Raw genomic sequence first — 26,501 nt, 5'->3', positions numbered from 1 at the left:
TTCATGCCTTCACTGAGAACTCATCCATCACTTTTGCTTAAGAAACCATTAGGAACCACTGGAGGCACCCAGTGTCAGGAAATTCCCGTTGATATTCAGCCTTAACATTTCTCTCTGAAATCCCATCTCATTATTTTTATTTATAACCTCCTGAAACACCTTGAACAGTTCCTTCCCATCCTTTCCATTTTCAGACAAAGGCAGGCAGATACTCACATTCTTCTCAGCATTTACCCAGCCAGGCTGTTCAGAAGTTTCCTTTAAGCTTTCTTCAAAAGCGCCTGCTTCTGTAAGTCCTGTCTCCTTCATCTTCAGCAGGGTTTTGGGTGAGGAAGAAAGTCTGGGGGAGAAGCTGTGCAGTAAAGAGAGAGCACAAACCGTGTGTCTTTTTGGGGAAAGGGAGAGGAGCAGAGGAAGGCAACCGGCAAGAAGTGGTCTGTGCTGTTTCTCTAATAAAAGCTTGTGTTGGTAAAGAACTTCTTGGTTCTCTCATGCTCTTGTGAAGCCCCAGCACGGGCAGGTTCTCCCACAGAACAGTTGCTGCAGGAGCTTCATGCCCTCACTCAGCTCCTGCTTGATGGTGGGGATAGTTTTTGGTCCTGCTAAGCCCCAGCATCTGTGCTCCCTTCCCAGCACATCCTTTCCCCACTATGAGATGGCGTTTCCTTACTGGCAGCTGGTTTTATCTGCTTCTTGCAAATTGACCTTCCAAAAGCTCCTTTGAGGAGCTGCAGTGGAAAAACCAAAGGTTTCAGCCAAACGGTGGCTGGCTTTTGTGACTGAACAAAGGAGTCCGCCAGGTTTTTGTTGTTTGAATGTCCTTGTCTGAGTTCACAACTTGTAAACCCATTTCCCTTTCCCAAACTAATTCTTCCTGCAGGGGCTCGCACTCAAAAGCTTTTGTTCCAACTGCTGGGGAATGGGAAGGCTGAGGTACCACCGAGGTACCTAAGTGCCTAATTGCCACCAATTTCAATAGGGGCTGCCCTAAATGTACCTCGAGGGATGCATATCAAAGACAGACATTTTAAAGGGGATTGCTCTCTATCCGAGTTGATAATCTCCTTAGTTCCTGCTAGCCGTTCTTCTTCTTTTTCAAAATATTTAATTCTTTCGTTTTTCTTGCTGGGTGGAGAACCTGAAATGCAGAGGGGACAAGAACGGTGAGGTTGGCAAAATCCAGCTTCAAAACCTTCTGAATCCTGGAAAGGAAAGAGTCTGTGCAAGGGGCTTTTGCTGCAGCAGTTGCATTAGCCACTGATTTAGAAGGTCCCTGCATATCTAACACATGCTCAGCTTCCTCGGAAAGAATTTACTCTTGGCCTTTGCTCTCAGCCTGTATTGTCTCAGCCTTCAGAGCACATCAGCTACATTTTCAAAGTGCCTTGAATCAGTTTCCCCTGTCACAGAGGTATGAAAATAGCAATGAATTCCAGTGATCTCCTTGCAGCATTTAGCGAGCAGTGTCACTACAGCTCGTTCCTTGAATTTCCCACAGAGGATGCCAGGCACTTCTTGAGCCCATATGTTACAACTATAAGGTAGAAGCTCGTGACCCAGAGTTCTTCTCTTCTAGGTACAGCAAAGCCAGAATAGGATCAGAACAAATTCAGGGTTGGTTAACACATCTCCAGAAGTGGGACATGACAGTGTCAGCCAGGCTGCTCCCGTGGCTCTGCAGATCCTCCAAGGTACCGTGAGGATATGTTTGCATGACAGCCCTGTTCCCTGCTGCAGTGAGAGATGTGCCAAGTGCCATTTTATTTATAACCCCCCCACTCTCGCATGTAGATCTGTTACAGCAAGGCACTGACATTCAAGAGATGTATCTGTAATTACCTCAGAGTGGTGCCCCTCTTTGCTAAGGCAGAACTTCCCTCCTGTTAATGCATCTGTACTTCAGATAGCCCAGAAGGCATCACCACACCGAGAAACTGGGGCTTGTTGCTTTGTTAGGGGCTGCTCTGACCTTAAATTCAAAGCTAAAACATCTATTTGGAAGCAAGTGGAATAGTGGGGATATTTTAAAATATCTGGCTTGCATCCACCTTCTGGTAAGACCGCTGATCAATTAGAAATGCAATTACCTAATCTGACTCAGGCTAGCATATAATTAATTAACCTGATGAAGTCAGACAGTCTACATCCATCTCTAATATTGAGTAAATCACATCTACACAAAAACTACTTCACATCCCCCTTGCCCTCTCTGAGCTTTGAGTGATGCCAGAGCTAAATGAATTTTCAAAATAATTTTTCCACTTGTATTTTGGTAAACACTTGACAAAAATAACAATGTTCTGCTTGAAACAGTTTCCCTCTTCTTTCTATTTCAATGACTTTTCCAATTTGCTGAAGTGTCTTGTTGTTCCCAATTTGCAGTGTCTATAGATGAAAGCAAGGCCAATGAGGTCACCCGGAGACAATTTTTTATTTATGAATTTATTTTTACAGACCATGTAAAAGAGGCTGGAGCTTCCCCACCTCCTGAATCTTCCTGTCCTTTACAATCCTGCTGCTCTCAAGTGTTCTTAATCCACAAGAGGGGTTGCCCTGTCCTCGGTGATGCCTGGTGGGATTTTCTGCAGCATTTTGTGGCTCTCCTGCTTTGGAAAGGAGCATTTTCTGCACGTCCATCAGGGAGGAAATTTTGCCCTTTGCTGGCCTTTGTGCCAAACTGGATGAGCTCAAGGCAGTCCTGAGAGTTTCATGACTTTGCATATTTTATTACAGCTGCCAGTGTCATAAAAAGGCTAAAATAGGATCCAGCAAAAAGAGGGAAATCAATGGAGGAGGCATTTGGGAGGCTCTTTTCCTGCTGGGCCCCCTCTCACAGCTCCAGCTGCTCTCTGTGCCTAATGCCTGAAAAAGGTCCTGGCAGCTGCAAAAGGATGCAGCAGCACTGAAAGCTGGACATGGGCAGCCAAAGTGGAGCAAAGAAGGGGGAAAACACATCTTTGGAGCCATGAATTTTTTGTTTACGTGAATTTCCTCCCAGTGATCAATACCAAGGCCAGGTTGGACAGGGCTTTGAGCAATGTGGGATAGTGGAAGGTGTCCCTGCCCATAACAGGGAATTGGAACAAGATCATCTTTAAGGTCCCTTCCAACCCAAACCATTCTGTGATTCTGGGATTCTAAGGACAAGTCATGATTTAGGTTTTCAAGCCAAGGAAGAGGAGCTCCTTCCCACCTTGTATTTTCCAGTAATTATGTGCAATTTCTTAGATGCCAGCCAAGGAAGGGTGACAGCATCAGCTCCTCGAATAAATATGCTCACCTTGGCCACTGCTGAAATGTAGAACAATATGTGGAGCATAAATAAATGTGTTTGCTGCACTAGCCTGATGTTCTCACTGCAAATTGCCGAGGAAGGTGCTGTTTAACCTCTTTTTTGTTGCTGTAATTCAGTCAGGGTTGTTCTGCAGTTGATGAAAATTATTTTTACAAGTTGGTCTTTACTGAACTATTAAAAAAGTAAAGAAAAAGCTGCCACCCTTTACCAAATCCAAAATATTTTTCCCAGCTCTAGTTCCTAACATTTTTTTGTCAGTGTGCTTGGAATGAAAAGTGCTTTTCTTAATGCATATGAATTTGAAAGAATTTTCCTAAGAAATCCTTGGAAGACTTCCAGATACCCTTTATTATTACAGCTTTTTAAAAATATTTTTGGTTTGGTGCAATTCTCATTATGTGTTTGAATTTACTGAATACTTTCAGGAGAAGAACAAAAATAAATAGGCTGGGCTTTACTGACTAAGCACAACTAAATCCAGAGGGCTGCTTTTTGAGATAATGTGGAGTTTTATGAGTGGGAGTGGGGTTATTCAACTGGGATAAAATATCATTAGTCCCTGGCTAAAATACCTGCTGAAGGATTTTTGCCTTAAGATAGTCAATTTAGGGAAAGAGCAGACCTAAGGATCGTATTTTATGACTGGCTGTGATTTGGCCCAGCCCTGCTGGTGGGATCCAGCCTGCAAATAGCTCTCATGAAGAGGCAGTTTCTGCAGAGGATTGTGTTCCAGCAGGACTCCTTGTGCTAACAGCTTTCCAAGATGACTTAAAGTATCATCACCTACCCCTATGAAATATAAATCAAAAATGTAGCCCTTCCTGTGGCAGGGGAACAAGAGAGAGTAAAATGCAAAATGATTTGTAAAGCACTGAAAACACACTGAAAACGTATCCAGCTTTCAGTTAGGAAAATGCAGGGTTTTTGCAAGAGGCAGAGGGTGTAAAATCCCCTTTTCCCATGGGGAACAAAAATAAAACCCCATTTTGGAGAGTTTTCTGCTGGTCTTTTTTGAATTTGTTGAGTTTCTCTGGGAGACGGGAATTCCTGGCAGGGACAAGGCCTTTGATTCTTCACCTCTCTGGAAACTGAGCTGATGTTTTATTTTTCCATGGTGCAGCCTGTTCCTGCTTTGTTGACCTGGATATTCCTCCTTGTTTAGAGAACTTCTGTGTTAGGCTGGAAAAACAAAAACATGGGCTTTTGCTCATTTTTCATCAAGCTAAAAGGAAACACAAAAAACCCAAGAAGGCCTTTGGGTTTCCAGAGGCATTTTGGATATGTTAAAAGTATTAAAAATTCTAAGTCTGACAACTGGAGCAATGCAACTTCAGTTGATGTTTATTTCTTTTGGTCTTTTAAAAGCCTTCTCCTCCCTTGTATTTTTTTTTTTCTATGATGGTGAAAAATAATTCAGAAAACTACAATAGAAAAGGACCCTTTTCCTCTCTCTTTCTCCCAGTATTTTGACTTTGAAACTCCTCACGGGCTTGGAAGGGAGTGATGCATCCTGTCTGCAGGGACAGAACTCCCATAGCAGGGCACTCATGGCCCCTATTGTGGAGGGTAATGCAGTGATGGGAACAGCAGGAGGAGAGGAATGGTTTTATGGTGTCCTCCTTCTCCTGAGGGCGTTTCCAGTCCCATTTGTACCTCCACCACCAAGCCATGGGAGGGCTGTTAAGCCTCCCCAGCCTGGAGTGTTTTTGTGGAGGAGCAGGGCCAGAAGAAGGAGGAAACAAACAGCAGGATGGGATAAAACAGCCTCCAAGTATTCCCCTTGCTTTCCCTCTCCATTCCTGGCTGCAAACACCCGTGACAGGCTGTGCTTTCCCCGTCCCAGGCCCCCACAGCAGCCCTGGGATCACAAGGACAAAGTGTGGAACAGAAAAAGGAGGACTCTGACATCTGATGAGGAAACGAGCACTGATTCGAGAAAGACAACGTGCTGCCATTCGGGCTGGTGACACCTGAAAGCCTGCTCAAAAACCTGTCAAAAGATAAAAACATGAACCAGGAAATGGTCTTACCCTTCATTTTTATGGAGTGTGTGGATTCAAGGAGACTGAGATGAAGCATGACCCAGGACAGTGACACGATTGCAGTCAGCATCTGCCTGGGGATGGCTTTACTTCCAACACTGAGCATTCAAATATTAAATGGAGTGAACGCTCCAATCAAACCCTGAATTGAGTCAGCTCCTAGTCAGGGTCTCATAAAGCCTTGATCATTACAGAAGAAGCTGAAGCTGCAGCACAGCAATCGGCTGACATCCCTTGGGAGCACTGACACACGTCAGCAGCAGGAGCAGCTCGGCAGATGAACCGAAAATGTCAAAATGTCAAAGAGGAGCTGAGATGGGAGCTGGGATGGAGGGGCAGGGTGGGTTAAGGCATCTCGGGATGATGCAGGGCTTTGACAAGGGGCTGAACTGGCAGAGAGGAGCTGCTGCATCTCAAGCTGCAGGCATGGAGTGGCAGGAGGCTTGCAGGGAGGCCCTGGGAGCTGTGGGTGCAGAGGGAGCAGGAGCAGAGCGCCCTTCCCTGCCCGCAGGCTGCCTCGGGAGCACTCCCTGTGCTGGGCACCACCAGGTGCCCCTGAAGCAGCGACTGAGAAAGCAGCTCAGGCTCAGAAATGAGATTTCTGCCTGGGTTGCAGATACACGTGTGGAGGACAGAAAACCACTGCTGTAAATTAAAGATACGAACAAAATGAAGGGAAATGCCAACTCCTTCGACAAATGGACAAAAGCAATGCTAATTTTAAAAGGTGGTGTGCTACAAGGGAAGTAGTGTTAATTACATGCATGGCAATGCATACATTAACCTTTCACTGTGTTGAAAATATTTCAGCAACAGGCATTCATTCCTGCAGGGAAGGAAAATCTGTGCTCTGATTACCTTGACTTTGGGTTCACGTGGTAAGAATGTGGATGGTGATGTTTCTTCCTGCTTGACGGGACAGTCTTGTGCCATTGCTTTAAAACACAGCTGCCATGCCATGGTGGCACCACAGACCGTGTCCTGCACCACAGGGAGGGCAGAGGGTGCTCCCAAAAAGCCATCCCTGAGGAGAACATGCCATTGGCACCATCCCAGCACGGTGCTGCTGTTCATAATGCGTTTGCCACATTTATCACTGCTGCAGCTCTAATGTATCATCACAAATTAGTCAAATCCTGACCTGTGTGCACAAGTCAGGAGAACTTCTCTGAGTGAGAGCTCGAGGATTAACTCTTGATTAGTTTATACCTGGGATTAGCAGCACTACAGGGCTGATCCTGGCTTCAGATCCAACAATCTCTCTTTTATTAAGAAAGCAGGGTTGGAAATAATAGATCCCCATTGAGGCAGAGGGATGCTGCACCTGTGGGTAAAGATCTTTTAAAAGGTGAGAATGGTACCACCCCTTATTTCCCATCAAAAGGAATGATGTGCACTGCCTGCATTCCATGCTGCTCAGTACTGCCTGCCTGGATTTTTTGTTTTAATTCTGACAAAGTGCATGGAATTGCAACAGAACTCCCCACGGCACAGGGATAAAAGGAAATCAATCATGTTTTTGACGCTTCCTGAAGCAAAGTGTTTAACATACAGGAGATCCATCACAACCACTTGTCAGATAAGCCGCCCTGTGCTTGTAGTAACCTGAATATGTGGCATGCCTTAAATGAAATTAAGCTGTTATTAAAGGATGCAGAAAATCCAGCTCTCCACCAGACTCCTTGTAAAGCATCCTGCCAATTTCTGCCTGTCCTTTTAAAAGCACACCCCTCCCATGACAGAGTACAAATGGATTTAGCTTCTGCTGCAGCTCTTTGTTCAAAACTAGCAAACTCACCATTAATCACTGATCCGGCTTGTCAAGTTCCAGCATCAATTATTGCAGCCCTGGCACACAGGGCTTTGGAATTAAAAGCATCCATAACCTTTGTGTGGAAAGGGCTTCCTCTTTTTGGCTTAAGAATCCCATTTTTCTTGCACAGCACACTCCTGACTTCCATACAGGTGGCTGTTTCCAGTGCAGGTTAAACCTGTGAGTTGATTAAATGACAGCAGTAAGTGGTACCAGACAGAGCCCTGCATAAGCAGAAGGTTGCTTGGTTTTGGAGCTGGTGCTCTATTCCCTCCCCAGAATTCAGAGGGTCCTTTGTCCCTCTCTGTCTGGGGAGAATGGAAACCTCTGTATCCTCGTTTTTTCTCCTCAGTATGAATGCCTTTCAGTTTTAGGTTTGTAAGAATATCTCTGCTTTTCATCCATTCCAGCTGTGACAGATATTTGATAGGTAGAAATGGAAGTTATGGCCATGAGGGATGGGAGATGAATCAGTTGACATTCCCCTGGAGTCATAGGATTCAGATTGGCTCCTGGAGGATGGGAGAATGGCTCTGACAGGGAATCCTGAAATCCTGGGCTGGGGAAATATGTTTTTGTAATTACATGTGTTGATGAGGAAAGGATAAGCAAAGGATAGAGCAGTATTTCTTTTCTGACTGATCCAAGAAATATTAGCCTGCCAATTTTAGAAATCTATGAAAAATCACCTTGTAGTTATTAGGGCTGGGAGTTACAATGAATTACAGAATCCTTGGAGCAATATTTCGGAGAGGTTTTATATAGACACATTTCTTAGCACTGAAAAACAGGGAAATAATACCACCCATGGGATTTGTGGGTTGGTAAATGAAAGCAACACTTGCTCTTAGCAACATGAGTGCATAAAAGAGCTGAGTCTTCACTCTGACCTCAGTGGATGTTGCAATCCACAAATTAATGCTCACATTCTACCTGCTTGTGGGATGCTGATCCAAAATGGAAATTTCTGAGGGATCTTCACTTCCAGAAGTGTTGTTTGGTCTCAGGTGTGGACAGGCAGCTGTCAGGCTATTTTGTCACCATTTCCTCTTGTGTTTAATGGTTGGATTGGGAATTTCTCTTGCCTTACGTGGTTTATACAGCACCTATTTCAAGGCCTTTTTCATCCTGCAGTGGCACCATATACTGAGGTGAATGTGTTTATGGAATATTAAGATTAAGGAAAAATTTTAGGGGATGAGAATGGGGAGAAGTGCAACCCAAAGCATCTTTTTTTCTTCTCTTTAGGATTTTTCAGCTGAAATAAATCACCAAAATATTACCCTTTAGAGCCTCACATGGAGCTCTGTCCCTAGATGGAAAAGAAGCTGTGGCTGCCCCATCCCTGGAAAGGTCCAGGTTGGACAGGGCTTGGAGCACCCTGGGATAGTGGAAGGTGTCCCTGCCCATGGCAGGGGGTGGCACTGAGTAACCTTTAAAGATCCCTTTTAACCCAAACCATTCTGTGATCCTATTAAATGCATCCAAGTGAATGACACAAAAACAAAAATCTCATTTATTTCAGAGGGAAAAACCACGGGCATTTGCAGAAAATATTTTGAGGCAAATGTTTCCTTTCCATTTATCTGCTTTATTAGACAGGAAAAATTGGTCTCTGGACCTTACCAAAACACATACCTTAAATCAACCCAAGCAGCTAAGGACATTAAGCCAGTGAGCTCATCACATCCTTTCCTTTCATGCCTGACTTGGAAGCTAAATTAATAAACAGGTTTCTGCCTTATCTGGCCATTCAGGTGTGGGAGCAGACAAGACAGCATGGTGAAGGTTTGTCCTTCAGACCTGGGCAGTAAACTGTGGCTGCTGCAGGGGTGCAGGGCAGATCAGATCAGTGTCCTGACATCTCTCCATGGCTTCACTCAGAGCCAGCCAAGAGGAATTGCTCGGATGAACACTGAGGCCGTGGGAGCTGGTTGAATTCCGTCCAGTATGATGGAAATTCAGGACTAATGACTTCATCATGACCTATGAGTAAACCTCTGACCTTTCTAGTGGGGAGCTGAGTCACTGCTTAGCAGAGCAGCCCTCAGTGTCTCCCAAACCCGCTGCTGCTGGAATAGGGACCCCCCAGGAGCCAGCAGGATCCCGTGCTTTGAAAACCAGGAGCAGCCTTCAGCTGCTGACGCAATCCTCTGCCAAAGGCTGCTCTTAGTTGAGTTTCCCAGGAAAAATGACACATAAAGGGCTCTCCCTTCACTCTAAAAGCAAATGGGGAAGTTGAAGAGGTCAATGGGCCACAGATGTCCTTCTTCTGGGAAACAGAGACGTTGCTGCTTCTGATTGCTCGATTCTGAATTTAGGGGAAATGAAGTTAGCATCAGTCATTGGCCAGGTCATCTGGGGCCCTGAGCAAGCTGATCTCATGGGTGGCATTGCTGTCCATGGCAGGAGGTTGGGACGAGATTATCTTTAAGGTCCTTTCCAACCCAAATCATTCCATGACTCTATGATTGCACCTTTCTGGAATGCCCGAAACCCCCATACGCTGGCCTGACCTTAAACAAGCCCGTGGCTTTGGCTGTGGCTTGGCAGTGAAACAGAAGAGATGGAAGGTTTTAATAATTTGCCATTTCCTCCCCAAACAAACAAACTCACTCCAAAAAACAAGGAAGAGTCTGGGGAGCTTGGAGATAGGCAACAAAGGCGATCCCACTTTCTTGCACTTTCAGGCCCAAAGATGTACAGCTATGGAGAGTTTTCTGCAAGGAAGTTATTTCCACAATTGATTTTGTCAATCCACTCACCTTCCCCATCTCTCCCCGGTCCCACATGACTCTGAGCTGATTCTGGATTTAGGATCACTCGCTTGAGTGGGGTGTCAGCCACTCATCCATCAGGGAGCCTGTGCCAGGTGCTCCCGGAGCACCCCTGCTCCCATCACAAGGAGGGCTGTGCTGGGAAAAGCAGGCGTGCCAAAAACGGATTAGCAAAACCACTTATGCCCCGTAACAAGCCGGATTAAAAGTAATAAGTCTCATCAGGAGGCTCAGTTTAATTGCTAGGATTATGGCAGCAGTGGAGAGGAAAGCTAACAGGAGATGGGTCTGGAGAAATGTGTTCCCTTGACTTCCCTCACAAACTGGAGGAGAAAACTGGCCCGTGATTCAGTTTTGCCTCTGATTCCACATAATGACTAAATCCTGTGAAGATAATTGGTGTTATGACCATTCGTGCTGGCAGCTGTACTCCAGTACTTTTTAAAATCATTATCTGTTAAGACATTTGCAAATATACAGTGAGCCTCGCAATGCCTCATTAAGGCACTGAGGAAGACAGTCATAAATTTTATTGCCTCAGCATTACATGTTGGAGTCATAATAGTGCAGATCTGTTCTGAATGTATAAATTCCCTTATCGCTTCAGCAAAATCTCCTGCTTTTCTGCTTTGGAGAAGGGCATAAAAATGAAAAATGCCATCAGCATTCAAATGGAGAAGTCTGACTGGCTCCATTTTTTTTCATTTAAGGAAAAAGCTTGCTATAACCACACAGAGAATGTATTTTAGAATGTAACTATACTAAAAAACATCAGACAAATGCTATTCCTGCAGCAATTTTAGGCAATAGATTTATCTGTGTTGTTTCACTTCCAGCTCACTGTTTCTCCTGATACACATTAACTTTTATTTCAGGGTCTCTATCCAAGCTTATTGAGGTCAGTGGAAAGATTATCACTGGTTTCTTTCAGTTTTGCATCAAACCCTTGATCAGGACATCTCAATTTTTATTAGGAGAGAATAGAATAAATTTGCTAGTAGTTTAGAAAAATTATTTTGCCATTGGGTTAGAAAAATTGGGTGTTATTAAATGGAGCTGAAACACAGAAATTCGTGTGATATCATTCTGTATTCTAGGGACAGGTCTCTACTCTGTCTTCAAGAATTTGCTGTTTGCTGTTGTAAATTTGTACGTATAAAAAAGAAACTTTTTAGTAAGAGTTTGATGCTGTGAGCTTTCCAGAAGTTTAATAGTGTTTGAGAGACAAAAAATTCCCATCGAGTGAGTCACCTGTGTCTTATTCCACGTGAACCTGGTAGATAAATGAGTGCAGATAAATATTATTTAGCCTGATGCAACCCCCCATGGGCTGGGATCAGCCTCTCACTGTTCCTCCTGCTCTTCCTCTCTGCAGGCCTGTGGATGTGGGGAGGGGCTTTTCAGGGTGTGTTTTGTCCCTGATGTGCACACGAGTCCCCTCGTCGTGCAGCTGTGTATTTGCATGCAGATCCAGGGAACATAAATCCCCTTTGTGTGGCTCCTCAGAAGGAGTTAATCTGTTTAGGATAGAGCCATCTATCCTGTAAGGCCAGAGAGAGCTGCATTAAATGAGAGGGATGCTGGAACATCCACGCTGGAGGTTCACTGCCACGCTGCCACGGGGAAGGAGATGCAGAGCAGGGACAATAAGATGACACTATCAATATAAAGCCAGGTTTACCATCATCGTCCCCAGTGATTTAATTCAAGGGTATGAGATCATTCACTTTGACTTAATGCAGAAATATGGCCTGTGTGTGAAGGTCTGAACATTTCCACAGAGAGAAAAATACCTCTCACAAATTGTTCAAAGCCTTCACTCGCTGTTTGGAGCTGGATTGGCAACACCATCCTGGGATGGTCTCCTAAACTCTGCAGGAGAAGGGAATTCCTGCCCTACACTGTGAAATGGAGCTGGGACAGCATCAACTGGGATGGAGGGAGCAGGAAAGGGACATCCCAATATCCCTCAGCCTCCAAAAAATGTTCACCTGTGCCATGAATGATGGAGCCAAACTGGTCCATAGCCAGTGACATGGCTCAGCAGCTGATCCCCCTACAGCCTCTTCCATCCTCCTGCATCTCTTTGCTACCCTCATTAGAAGAGTTTTAAAAGGACAGAAATAAAGCAAACACATTTTTTTTTGTTTGGGTTTGTCATTTCACAGGAAAGACAAAAATCTATAAAAAGAAAACTAAACAAGGAATCATTGGAAAATCTTACCAATAAATGAGAGGCCCTGGAGTGTTTTGATTGCTGAAGCTGTCCAGAGGCATTGCCAGATTTTTTCCTAGCATGCTGGAAAAACTCTTCCCTGGGATAGATCTGCTTTGTCAAGTGTTGGGAGAATTGGTCTGGCCTTGCTGAAGCTGAGGGTGGAGTTGGGAAGGAAGCCTGGCTCTTGGTTGAACCCTGGCTTTGGACAGGATTGTGGAGTCAGGAGCACCTCTCGCCATAGTTTAGGTACTGCCACAAACATTTAAGCTTCAGACTTTTTTTCCCTCCCTGCCTTTTTCCAAGCTTTAGGTTTCTTCCTTCTCCTCTTGGACTCTCTCATAATTTTGGGAGCTTGACCTCTGAGCAATGCTGGCAGCTGTGCATGCCAGTGTTGACATCCTGGCCCTGTGCAGCTGCACAGCCTGCAACCCTCTGTGGGCAGGAGGTCACAACACCTCTGGAAAAAAGTTAAAATGAGAACTAATGATTGGCCTATCCCCACACCTCCAGCCTGAAAATCTGACTGCATTTAAGAACACAACTGGCACCTTTCTGAGGGCTGGCACTGCTACGTCTCACTCCGAGTGGGCACATTAGGAGGGACAAAGGCTTGGCTTAGTTCCCCAGAATCCCAGTCAGCTTCCTAAAACACATCAAGGCAAGGGAGCTGGCTCAGGCTGATTCCTGTCTGGACCAAGAAGTCATTCAAATCCGAGTCAGATCCTCGTTCTTGCCTTGTGTAGGATGTTTTACAGCTGTGTGCTTGGTGAGGGGACAGCCCAGCCCTTGGTGAGCCTCAAGGCACAGTCAAATGTGCTCTTACTGAAACACCTCCAGGGCCGTAAGGAGAGTATTCAGCATCTAGAGGAAATAATTTTAGGATTAAACACAGGAAGGAACTTTCTACCCTTTTTCTTTTCCCACTTAGAAATTAATATATTGTCCCTAGTTGCATAGTTAAGGGATACTGATTAAAGAGAGACTGATTTTTATCACGTCTCAGACATCTCTGGTGCATCACCTTTATTTCTTTTAAGCAATCCCACAAGAATATGAGGGTAAAGGACAGCAGAGAAATCTGCAGCATGATATGAAAAATCTGGATAATTTCACCAGCACCCAGTGCTGATATTAGTTTTCATTACATTCCTGTTACAGCAGCACATTTCAGTGCCTCCTTTTCGACTCAGCCAGAGACTTCTGTAGGAATTCCTGTGCATTCTCCTTCAGCCTCGGTGCACTTTGAGCATAAGAAGCTGCCCCAAGGAGAAGCCATGTGAATTCTGTACTCAGCACAGCTGATGTGCAGCTCCACGTGTGACAACGAGCAGATGTACAAGGCTGGGGTCTGTGGCACTGCTGTGAGTTGACCTCCCCTGAACTTTAGACTGGTGGGAACCAAGCAGCTCCAAATGTTTTGCAAGTTGACCCTCCTGCCCAGAAAAACCAAAGGCAAATTTAATTTAGGGTTAAGCGGAGAGGTCAGATGTTCTCATTGCAACGTGAAGGACTGAAAAGAAGCCTGGGCTTTTCAAGGTTCAAGCTTGGGCTGCTGCAATGTAAGACAGGCCTCTGCTGCTTGGATCCATACCAGGGAATACTTGTTTATGTTGGTGTCAAGGATAGCAGCATCTGGCCCAAGACAGGAGGCTCATCCACTCAAGCCCTTTAATGGTATCAGACATGGTGCTTATCACTTCTCATTAAAGCATAAAAGGAAGCCAAAACAGAAGAGCACAGTTTGTTCTGTTTCTACTCCAATTAGATGCACTTTGTTACTTTCTGGATCATTCACCCCTGGTTCAGTTCAAGTTTGTTTTAAGGAAGGCTAATCAGCCTTGTAACCAGAGAATCCTTGGCCTCCCACTGCTCTCTTGCAGTGCTGCCTAATCAGGTAGAAGGAACATTTCTGCTCTGTGCGAGCGCTGGTGCTGACCTTAGGAATTAGCCAGTCAGTAACTCACCACTGAGGGCTGCCACGATGCTCTCAGTGACGTGGCACAAATAAACGAGACATTGTATGTCCAGGAAAGAGGCAAAGGACCTGGAGATGTGTGAATAAAAGAGTGGGCTACATCCACATCCTCCTTAAATCTTCCATTTTTAATTCTTTTCAAGCAAGGACCAAAGCAAACTTCTCCTGTGACCAAATGTAGGCTGAAAATAGGCCTTGTGATGAGCAACTGGATTTTTCCTCTGTTTTTAAGCAAAGCAAAACACAAGTGGTACACATGGAAGAGGAAGGCTAAGCACACGTGGATGTTCCCATGCAGGCAATACTGTGAGGAAACCCACTCTTGGATTAAATTAATTTACCCCTAATGTCTGTCCTGGTGCTCCATTTGCTTCCCATCTGGGCACGTAGAACATACAGGAAAGCAGCCAACTCTGATTAAGGAAAGAAGAAAAAAAAAGAAATGGGATCATGAATAGCAAAATCAATAACTTGTCCACTTCTCAAACATCAAAGAGATCTCCTAAGAAGTCCTATTAAAGAGGACAAGATAATAGACTCTCTTTTACTGTCCATTATCACAATCCATTTGCACCATGAGCACAGGAGCTCTCCAGGCAACCAAAGCCTTGGCTCTTGATCTTTATTTCCCAGTTCTTATGAAGTGGTGATGGAAATGGAGATGAGGCAGAGATGATGGTGCTTGGGATTCTGCACTGGAGCAGGAGGAGAGAGGGAAATTCTTTGCACGTTTAACTCTGCTAACTTCACCAGGGACAATGTTGGGCTTTTGTCTCGGTACAATATGTTTTTATATTTTTATGAATGGGCTATTTATGCAGCTGCTATGGAAGATCTTCATCTGGTGGAAAACAATGGGGAGTGATGAGGATCTGCTTCACAGGGTTAAAGATTTGACATTCAAGGGCCCCAGTGAGCCCATGGAAGATAAAGTCCATTGTGTTTAGATTTGAATAGAAGGAATGCTCAAACTGGAAGCAACGCCCCCCCATTGTTTGATACCCTGAAGAAGCTTCCCCAGTGCTTTGCTTCTGGGTGAGAGGAAGACAGGTAGCTCCAGTTTCTTCATCCTGGGAGAGATGAGCCTCTTCCTGGGATCAAGTAATCTGAGGCAAACATCTTCCTCAAACACCTTCTTGCAGGGCTATGCCTGAACTTGGCTCACTGCTCATTGTGGGTCTGTCTTTTCTGCAGCAGGACCTTAATTCCCACCTTTTCCACGTCTCTGCTGACAAATTTCTAAGTAGTGCAATGGCAATTTGCTTCTGAGTGGAAACATGAACAGCATGAATATGTTTATACGCTCACCAGGAGATCTGGCATGGAATAAACTATGCATAGTATTCTTACATAATTACTCTCAAACAAATTTTGCACTTGGAAAGCTGTCAGGTTTTTTCTCCTATTATTTCCATTTCTTCTCTTTGTCACTTTTTTTTTTTTTTTTTTTACCATCTTTGTGACTTCTTGGGTGGCAAACACTGGTTGTTAATGTTGGATTTGTGACATTGGTGTTGGTCAGGTTCCTAGAATACAATTGCAAACACCTTCTTTGATCTCCTGCACAACACAGGCTAAAGGAACCAAGTCAGTAATTCTGTCTTCAGCTCATAAAGCACACTTGAAGTATAACCTATCTCTCAGGGAGTTATTGTCTTGATGCATTAGAACACAGACCTCAAAAAAATGGAGACTCCACTACATTTTCCTTTCTCATAGACTTCAAATAAAAAACTGGTGAGCCACCATCCCCTAGGCCTAATTTTCTCTGCATACAGCACTGACATAGACAACAAGTGGGAAAATAACTTCAATATGCTCTGAAAAGAATTCCTTTTAAATTAAAATATTCCTGTCTGATGTAGCACGATAAAGTCACCCTTTTACATTTAACCAGCACCCCTGCCTGAGCCCAGCAGTCAGAGCTGTGTCCTCACACCACCTTTGTGACTTGATGACTTCTCTGGTTTCCATTGGGCTCGGCTGGAGGACCTCACAGCAGGAGGAGATGTGGTGGTCTGGGCCCATCATCTGCAGTAACAGCGTGTGACAGCACAGCTCTGCACCACGCTCTGCGCTGGGACAGGGGACAGCGGGGAGAATGGAAATAAAGGAATTAAAGCTTGGGGAAAAGCAACATTTTCCATCGCTGGGAAGTGCCGTTTGTGCCCAGCTTCCCCTCCTGACTGCAGGCTTTTGGCACTCCCTGCCCCTTGGCAGGGGAGGATGCAGCAGATGAGGCCTGTCCTTGAGCTCCCTGCCCCTCAAAGGAGGGCAAGACAGTGGGGTAGCAACTACCAGGGGTGAAAACATGGATTGGGACCAAGGCTGTCCTCTAACCAAACATGCTGGGCTCCATCTACCACAGAATCCTGGAATGGTTTGAGCTGGAAGTGGCCTCAAAGATCACCTGGTTCCGCCCCCTGCCATGGGCAGGGACACCTCCCACTGTCCCAGGCTGCTCCAAGCCCCAATGTCCAGCCTGGCCTTGGGCACTGCCAGGGATCCAGGGGCAGCCCCAGCTGCTCTGGGCACCCTGTGCCAGGGCCTGCCCACCCTGCCAGGGAACAATTCCTTCCCAATATCCCATCTAAACCCACTCTCTGTCAGTGTGAATCCATTCCCCCTTGTGCTGTCACTCCAGGCCCTTGTCCAAAGTCTCTCTCCATCTTTCTTGTCTGGCTCCTTTAGCTACTGGAAGACCTCAGTTAGGCCACCCTGAAGCTTCTCCCTTCCAGGCTGAACAATCCCAATTCTCCCAGCCTTTTCTCACAGCAGAGCTGCTCCATCCCTCTGATCAACCTGGTGGTTTCCTCTGGACTCACTCCAGCAGCTCCGTGTCCTTCCTGTGCTGGGATCCCGGAGCTGGAGCAGAGCTCCAGCTGGGGTAGCAGGGTAGAGGGGCAGGCATGAGCCTCCCTGCACAGTTTGCTGGGAGAAGCATGAAGCCTCCCTAAGATTATCTATTCATGAATGCTGAGAGCCGGAATAGGCAAAATTGTGATTCTTGGGGTATAAAATAGCACCACGTCTCCATGAGATGCAGCAGGAATCCTCTTGTTTCTGACAGATTCACATCTCTTTTACTGCTCAGAGTACAGCATTGCTTTCTGACTCTTTTATTTTTAATAACCATGGATGTTTAGCTGTCTGTTAAGCTTAATGAGAATAATTAGACTGGATCTGGGGGAACAAAATAGGCATAGTGTTGGTTTAGCACCATGCTATTCCCTGGGGACGCTGTTCTGGTGGCTGAGAGACTGGAAGAAATCATCTTTAACAATGAAAAAAGACTTGGTGAGTCATTCCAGCTATGAAAGGGATTAAAATATTTTTAAACAGAAGAGCAGTTATTAATAAAGTGCAGGAAATGATAGCGAGTTATTGCACTTTGAGCAAAAAGACAAACACGACTCCCTCCCACGTAGTACCCACTTTGATGAGACTCTCCCTCCCTCTTAAACCTTATTTTTATTCCCTCTCAACTTTCTTTCAAAACTTGTTTACTGAAGTGGCCATGATGTTATCCTTTCTCTGGGTGGATCCTCCTCTGCAGTTAATGGTTTCTACTTCTCAGTCTCTGCAACTGGGAAAAACATCTCCATTCTTAGTTCACAATGACAAAACATCAGTAGCCAGTGCAAGTGTCCCAGACCTCCTGCATCCTCCTGAGGCTCCTTTCTTCACAGATTTCTTACTAATACAGGAAGTTTTACCTGTTCCATGTATCCATGCAAAGGAGACTGCCAGTAATTTTGGTCATATTGCATAGGAATGGCTGCAGAATATGGCCCCCGTGCTGTTCCGACTGCAAAATTATACCTGGAGGAAAAAACCAGTGATAAATATCTTTTCAATGTCCCCCGCCAGCCAAAACTTATTCTCACACCCATGTAACCCATGGCTTTCAGAGATGTCACCTGGTGCCAACGACATGACATTTTCTCCATACTCTATTTTAACCTTTGACCTTTTTTCCGAAAGAAAAATTCAATACATTCAATTATTTCACAAGTCCTTTCACGTGCTGACATTTTCCTTCCCTGCAAATATCATAACGCACCTTATTTTTCTCTTGATAATTTTATGAATTTACTGTAACTTCTTGAAGTGTTTTGGCTGCTTGCCAAGGAAATTCAAAACAATCCACCCAACTTCAGCTGAAGTGCAAAGTCTTGTTAGTTTGAGTGGTTTTTGCAAGGAAAGCATTTTCCCCAGAACTGTTGCATCAGTTCCCTGCTTAACCCACTGGTGCTCCAAATCAAAACGTTCCAACTGTCCCCCACCTCGTCCAGAAGGTTGTGCACAGCTCTGGTTTCTGGCTGCATGAATAACTTTGTTCTGATTTACTCTGCTTCCTTCCTTTCATCGCCAGTAATTGGATCCCACCGCTGGAAACCAGCCCAAACCCCAAGTTTAATTTTAGTCCGTGTTGCTTTACTTTTGTGATAGCCACTTTGCAAAGCACAATTCCCCTCAGCTACCAGCTCATATTTATTGTTATAAATCCTATGAAGCACGAGAACACAAGGGAAAAATGTCCTTCTTCATCTTGAAAACATAATACTCAGTGGCTGGAATGTTCCAAAATGGAAAAAACCAATTATTTTATGATGTATTTGATCCACATCTAATGCTGTAGAGGGAAGACACGATCCAGAAAGTTACGAGCCACAGAATTGATGTTTCAGGGGAAATAAACAAAACCAAATTCTTATTTTTCCTTTTTCTTTTTTTCTTTTCTTTTCAAACGGATGCTTCTATTGTCATGACACCTCAAACCCTTTATAAGAAAACCACGGAGTTAAGGCTCATACCCTTGCATTCTCTCCGAGTTGAAAGATGAGGCTCTGGGGCATTGAGTTTAATATCCCTATTTAATATCCCTTTAGTCTATCCTTGCTTCCCTGTTTTAACATTTGTGACCCAGGCTCATATTTCCTTTCTGGATGTCTTCTGAACAGTGAGATGAAGCTTTGTTTAATTTTGGCTTTCTTTCCCACTGCTGAGATTGTTTTATTTCTTGATCAGCTGTTATAGCAATGATTTTCTGCAATGTTTCTCCTTTTTCTTTTTGGTTTTTTTTTTTTTTTTTGGAAACTGTACATCTGCTCTTGGCATCTGTTCCATATCCTTTATGAACACTGAAGCAGGGAATTTATTTAATTCTTTTTTTCTTGCAGAGGCTGAGTCTATTGTCTAGAAATTATTTTCTTTGCCTTAAAAAGCCCACAGTCTCCTTCATCAACACTTTACTCTTCTCACACTGGAAACACTTCCTATTGCTCATCAGCTGGTGGAATTACATTTTATTCCATGTCATTACTTTCCATGTTATTTCTTTAGAGTCTTTAATTGCATTCAGCAACCGTTCCAGCCCTTCCCCCTTATCTACCTCTTTACTGCTCCTCGTTACTCCTTGCACACCCATATTTTCTTTTTTTTAGTGCTACCAGTGTATATTTAATGACATCCACACTCTATGAACCTACTAGAAACTGGCTTCAAAGCTGTGGCTTTTCTACCTCATGTCATTTTGACCTCTTTATTCCACAGGACTTCATTTCTATCTCCTCTGTTTAAATGCAAACATCTTTTTATCATTTATCCTCCCTCGCAGTATGAAGCAAACCACTTATGCTGAAGAGTTTTAGTCTCATTGAAAAATTTTGCTCCTGATAGGTTCAGCTCAAGTGGAGAATCCCTCTCTGTGTAGTTTTTGCATTGGGTTTAGCACTAAAGAAACCCTCGTGCACCTTAGCAAAGTGCTTGACTAATGCATTTATTGCTCCAACTTGTTTGTGTCTGTGAAGTTATCATCTTTCATCCTGAAGTATTATTACACACTGCTGGCCGGTAAAGTGAAAATGGACAAACACACAGCTTGGTTTATAACAGATCTTTAAACAGATCTTTTAATGCTTCGCTGAAAAATTACCAACAGAGGCTTTGCTCTCTGGAGAGTGCCAAGAACTCCCAGAGCTCAGCAATTATGACACAGGGGCACAGGGAATGTGAACCCAGCTCAGACCAAGCGTTTCTAAACCTCCAAGGGCTGTTGGATGTGCAGGTTCCCTGCAGCTGGATGCAGTGACCCTGCAAAGCTCAGAGTGAGGAAGGGGCTCAGAGTTCCTGATGAGTAATTCCACCATCAACAACACACTAACCACTCAGACTCAAACATCAGGAGCTTCAGCACAGCTTGTACCTCTTCTTCTGGTAATTCTGCAGAGAAAGGAGTGTCTGCTGCTTCCATCACCCTCTCAAAACAAAAGTCAAGTGGGGGAAAGTTTGTTTTCCCTCCTGTAAGCAAGAGAAGCCCTGGAGCAGGAGATTTGTACAATCTAAGTGTGATACAAACACTCATCATCAGCAAATACATGAGGAATTCAAGACCAGCCCAAAATTCGTTTTACATATTTACCAAATATGTAAAACAAAAGATTAGAAATTCAGGAAAAGAAGCCAAGTCCAAAATGGACTTTAAAATCCTCACTAGCTAACTGAAAGCAGGACTCTTAATTTATTTTTTTTGAAATTTTCACACTAAGAATTCTGTGGCCATTAAGAAATACTTTCTCCTTAGATCACTCTGGAACTTGAGACCCCAGCCTACTCTTGAAATTAACTTCATAAGTTATATTTTGAGCTGATTATTTAAAACCAAAAATCAGTAGGATGAAACCATCTGCAAATGCTTGCAGAGCCCGCTGCATCCAAGTTCTCCTCATTTGTGCCATAAGAGATTCACTTATTGTTCATGTTCTGGTAGATCATATAGTCCCCCTTTGGAATATATTTAAAAATTGGAATGGCATCAGAAAACTCATGTTACAGAGAAAACTTTGCAAAATTGTCTAATGCTAGTTCCCCTGAATTCCACATTCCCCATTGTCCTTGGGGATGATGGAACAGATCCATCACACTGATGCTAAAAAGGTTTATTGCAGTGAATGGAAAGAGCTGGAACTCCTCATCCCACTGGCGTTTATGGCTGTTGGTGGAAAAGAAACTCCTCCTTTGGGGGAAAGGCTGGAGGAGAACTGTGCTGGGAAATCAGCCACGTGCAGACAAAGGGATTTCCATTGATATTTTAATGCAAAAAATTGCGAGAACAGCATCCGAACGTTCATTTGGACAACACAAACAATCAAAGGAAACCAAAGCAAAAAAGCAAAGACAGTTTGTTGGCAGATGGAAAAGGATTGGGAAGTTAATGGCTTTGGGGAGGGCTGCCCTGTGCTGCAGTACAGCACATCTGGTTGGACCCCTGTCCTAAAAGGAACAATGTAATAATTGTGAACTGAGCTGGCTTTAGATTCCCTCACTGAAAAATCGTCAAATAAAAGCTATAGTCTAGATGAGATTAAACTGTACCATTTCCTTAGAGTAAGGAAATCCACGTCAAAACCAACTGCAGCCAAGTCTGACAACATGAAATTGTATTTTATGAGCAGAAAAAAAAAAAATCCCCATTCATCTCTTCCAGAAATTAGTAGGAAAAGGGTTTTCTGTTATAGAAAAACCTGCTGCAGTGGCCACAACTCAGATCAGTTCCCTCACAGATTTGGACACTGTAGTTCACCTCATTTTTAGCTTTTTATTTGTTGCAAATATAGATGTTCCATGCATCCATCATTTTAAACCTTTCACACTAGAATGCAAATTATTTAAACAGTACACTCACTTCCATATAATTTCTGGACATATGCTGACAAGTACAGTAGAGCTTTTGTCAATTATACTAATGAAAAATTGGTTTTCAGAGCCTGGCTATTGAAAAGAAATTTGCTGTTTATAATAAGGGTGATGTCATTAACTTATTGAGGCAGCTGCAAATGAAAATTAATGATTAATTTCAGCACATGATACACAAGGCAAGAAGAAATTGTGCATGTGAATTATTGATTACCCACCCAAACTAACTCACTGCCACGTGAGAAAGTCTCACAACTACACTGAGGAGGAATAAGGAACTTAATGTTGCCTTTGGTGGTGCAAAAGTGACAGTGCCCCCTCGCCTCTGCCTCGTTCACCAGGTGACACCTGTGGGCAGCAAAAGCCACCTGTGATGAGGAGAGATGGTGCTACCAAGCAGGAAATCATCTGGGCAGCCCAAAGGCCTCAGTGATATCATTATTCTCATCTTTTTAAAGCTTCATCGGTGCTGTACATTAAATTAGCTGAGCTATTGCCATACCTGTGCCAGGTTGCTCCTCATAAGTCAGCCACTGATTCAGCACAAACATAACCATCAGAAAAGCACTAAATACACACATTTCTCGAGCTGCCCTCTTTGAGCAACATTTCTTAACTTTTCATTAAACAATAGATGAATTTTCTCAAACTAGCAGCATCACACAACACAAACCATTTTTTTTTCCTAAAGCAGTCACACATAAGTGCATGGACACTTGCTTTCTAAATTAAAAGTTTCCCAGATTTCTCTGGTGCTGCAGTGGCACAAGAAGGGGAGATTTACACATCCTTCCCTTCCGAGCATGCCTGCATTGAAGCTGAGGCTCTGGACCACACTGAAAAACTGGTTTAATTTACAGCATTCCAGTCTACAGGCTGCAGTATTCTTTAGCCACCAGGAAGATGAAGACAGCTCTGCTGATATTTAACTTTATCCCTCTGTGCTGTTAATTAGCATAAGTAAACACTTTCCCTTCAGAGAATGGGATAATGTGGCAAAGAATTTGTAAAATGACTCACAAGAGCCATAAGGACAGAGCCACAAGTGTTGTGGGAAGCTTCCAGGAGCATCTCTGCCTCCTTTGATTATGTGTTTCTGGAGCAGGTGCTTTCTGTGATTCTGATTTCTAAAGAGCTCATGTATTTTTTTCATCTTGGTTTCTGAAGTTCTGAGTATCAACAACACTGAAATCATCAGCTATTTATTTTTTGTTTGGGGGCTGTCAAGAGGAGTAAAATGATCTGCATGCACAGTTCAAATCAGCATTATTTGGCATTTTGATGCACTCAGGGCACTTAGCCATGAAAATCCTGCAGTGTTGAATAGACAATTTTACAGCTGGGAGACTTTTTAGACTTTTGTTTATGACTGAAACTACAAGCCACAACCCATCCTAGCAAAAAGGCTGGACTAAAGCCAGAGTTTTGAAGTTTTCTGCAGTGGGCCATAGCACAAAAAAAGGTGGCACATTTTTAGTTTTCATGAGGCAAAAAGAAGTGAGTGCCAAGTCTCCTCTCAATCCCTACCCTTAAAACACTTCCCTTCGGAAGTTTTACAGTTAAAGGTGTTATACTTGTTACACACTGCCCAGGTAGCAACTATTTCCTGAAACAGTCTAATGCTTGTCATTGTAACAACCTGTTTTAAATTGTAGGAATTAAGCAGAGACTCGGTGGAAAAAACCTACCACCTGAGCCTGTAGTTAGCAGCTGCCTACAATGAGCAGCCTTAAATCCTGACATGTTTTTAGCTTTGCTATAGGAAATGCACCCACTTCAGTTAGGGTTTGCAACTCAGCTGCACTTCCTGGCCTTCTCCAGGTTTCCAGGGTAAGGGCTTTCATTAGCAGAGAGCCCCTGGCTGATGGGACAGAAGAGCACTCATGAAATCACTGAGCCCCAGCTGAGACGTGTGAGATTCCTTCACCTGCCTGCATGCAGGGGAAAAGTCAGAGTTTTTTGTGGCAGTGGAGATGACAGAAGTTATCTCGCTCTGCCAGCCAAAAGCAGGCACCAGCTGGCTCTTCCTGCACCTGGGATGGTGCCAGCAGCAGCTCTGGGCAGGCTGGGAGACACTGTGGGCATCCCTCACCCACCCGCAGCAGCTGCTGGGGCAGGGCACGCAGGGAACGCTTCCCCTGCCAGCCATGCCAGAGAACAACAGGGGCTGGGAGATCGTGGATGGGGTGTGCAGCAATTGGGGCTGGAAAGGAGCTGGAGAACTGGTGAGCTCGTCCTCTGCAGGGAGACTCCATGGAGAGGGAGCTTTAATAAAATACAATGTGAAGGTGTGAGGTGGCATCAACCCACCCAGAAACTGAGTCCCCAAGCAAGATGGCAATTTGAGCATTCCTGTCCTTGCTGTGGGGTTACATTAACCAGCAGGCATTGTCCCTGCTCTTTGCAGAGGGGTTGGATGGATGATTTTTGGGGGTCCCTTCCCACCCAAACTGTTCCATGAGCTTTGGTCAGCCCTGAGCCCCAGAAGGAACAGCCTCACATCTCAGCTGGTGCTCTCCCACCTGCATTCCAAGGATAAACTCCTTCCAGTGATTAACTGTTCTTTTTATTGGACTTTTCTTGATACTTAACTTGGCTCTTCTGCTGTATCCTTTATGTTTACTGCATCCTTTATGTTTATTGCTCTTTATCCTCTTGGCATAAGCATTTATTCCCTCCCTCTTTGCTATTGCTTTTACCTCTTTGCCAATATCTGTCCTGACAGCCTTTCCTCAGCTGAACAGACCACAGATCCTAAAAATGCTCCCGCTTTTTTAGCTGTGTGATCATTCCCACTCCATTCACCTGCAGTGCAAGGCCGGGTGGGACCATGCTCAGCACCCAAAACAGAGGAGCCCAAAGCTTTGCCAGACTCACAGAAAGAAAGGACTCAATACCTGATGTGAACAGCCAGATAAAATCTCAGCTCACTTTGATTCACTGTTGAATCACTGTGGCCAAGGATTCTCTCCACCAGGAGTGTAAAATAGTGGAGATCCCCTCTCTTGAAAGGTTTGACTCACCTTCCCCAGTACCCTGGCACTGCTGCCCAGATTCCCTCTTCTCCACCTTTCATGACAACAGTCATTTATCAACTTTCTCAAGCAGAACAGTTTAAGCTGAGCTGCTGCTGCTTATTCTAATGAGCCAAAGCCTCTTCATGTCTTTAAAAGGATTTTGGCTATAGGAAGGTCAGAGGTAAACAATCTATGGTGTCAGGCCAGATTAGACTTCATTTTAAGGTATGACACTCTTTTCTGCTATTAATGCTGCTAGGCACTGAGGAGTTTCATTAACTGCCTACAGCAAAGCCAACATGATTTTTTTTTTTCTACAACAGAAAAGCCAGTAACATGCACCAAATATTTGTGTTATAAAGGGAACTTACCTTGAACTCCAATAAATTTCAGGGTTTTTTGTTGTCTACTTGCTCCCCCTGATTTTCTCTAGAGGTAGCCTACCTTACTTAGTGTCCTTCACAGATGTTGATGCTTTTTTCCTCTTGGGGTGGCTGTCAGTGTTCATTGTCATCCCAGGGGACTGAAGCAGTTCCACCAGACTCTAGCAGAAGATTGATTTCTTATTCTGTTCCTTAGTTGTTCTTTAGGCCATCACAGTCCATTAATTTGCCCCTTGTGCCTCCTTTCATTTGCAAAACCTTTCCTCGAGTGGGTTTATCCACAGCTTTTTAAAGACCCCAATGAGCCCTACCTGGTCCCATCTTGAGTCTGGCCAGGGTTGAGGGAGGTCAAGCATATCCTGGAGTTATGGATTATAACACTTAATTAAAATGTACTTCCACATTCCTGCAGTTGCTCTGAACTATAGCTCACCTTATTCAACAACCTGACCTTTGAAGATGAACAGCTTCCTTTAGCATTGCCTCTGAATAAAGGAATTCTTGTGAAAACAGCAGAAGCACCCATTATGTAATTAAAACTTCCCTGTTTACATGGAAAATCACTGAGACTAGTGCTGCAGGAAGACAAGGACTTTGAAGGGGAGAACCTTGACTTTCAAGTTCCTCTGAAGAACATGAGTCATCTTTGGGAATGGGATTAAAGTAAATTTCTGCTTCAGCAGTAGGCTTACTCTGTGACACTCCTTTTCCCCTGATTTTCTGGCTGCTTGATGTCTGTGCTCAGAGTCAGGCTAGGAAGGGGAGAAAATTAATGCCATCAAGGTGTTCCTGCAGCAGACTCAGTGCTGAAAATGGAGATGTGAGATCTGCATCACCTCCAACAAGATGATCTTGGCTTCTCCAATTCTCCCCTGCACTGAGCAAGTCAGTTTCACCAAACTCGTGTGGTGATGATCCCAAACCAGTCATGGGCTGGGATAGGATGTTCTCCTTCTGAACTTAATGGTGTGGAGAGAGAAGAAAGTTCATGAAGAGTCTTGATGAAGGAGACTGCTGGAAGTTTTACTCTGTGCTGTTCTTCTGCTGTTGCATTTTATTGCCACTTGTTTTCGAGGTGGTGTTTGAATTATCTATTCTTTTAAAGGTTATAGGCAATAAAAAAGGTAGTGCCAGCAGTTCGATGCCGAGGATAAGATACTCTCAACAACACAGTTAAAATAGAAAGGAAATATGAGTTACTTTATTGATCCCTTAGGAGGAAGCAAAGCCAAACAGCAAAAAAAAAAAAAAAAAAACTCTGCAGGCTATGACCTTTATAATAT

The 26,501-nt window shown here is 44.1% G+C and overlaps 1 long non-coding RNA gene across 1 annotated transcript; it reads right to left on the bottom strand.

Annotated features, from left to right (window-relative positions):
• Positions 1 to 8,602: 8,602 nt before the first annotated feature.
• On the bottom strand, positions 8,603 to 25,721 carry LOC121660272. The gene is made up of 4 exons (XR_006014574.1): positions 25,280 to 25,721; positions 17,837 to 17,942; positions 9,916 to 14,533; positions 8,603 to 9,461 (listed from the first exon to the last, which is right to left on the bottom strand). It is a non-coding gene; the product is annotated as an uncharacterized LOC121660272 (long non-coding RNA).
• Positions 25,722 to 26,501: the final 780 nt, after the last annotated feature.

This window comes from Corvus kubaryi, unplaced genomic scaffold (genome assembly GCF_017639235.1).
Source record: "Corvus kubaryi isolate FWS band 111438036 unplaced genomic scaffold, C.kubaryi_AGA036_p1.0 138, whole genome shotgun sequence".
NCBI lineage: Eukaryota > Metazoa > Chordata > Aves > Passeriformes > Corvidae > Corvus > Corvus kubaryi.
The sequence above is the reverse complement of the archived record's forward strand: the minus strand, read 5'-3'. Positions and strand labels throughout refer to the sequence as shown.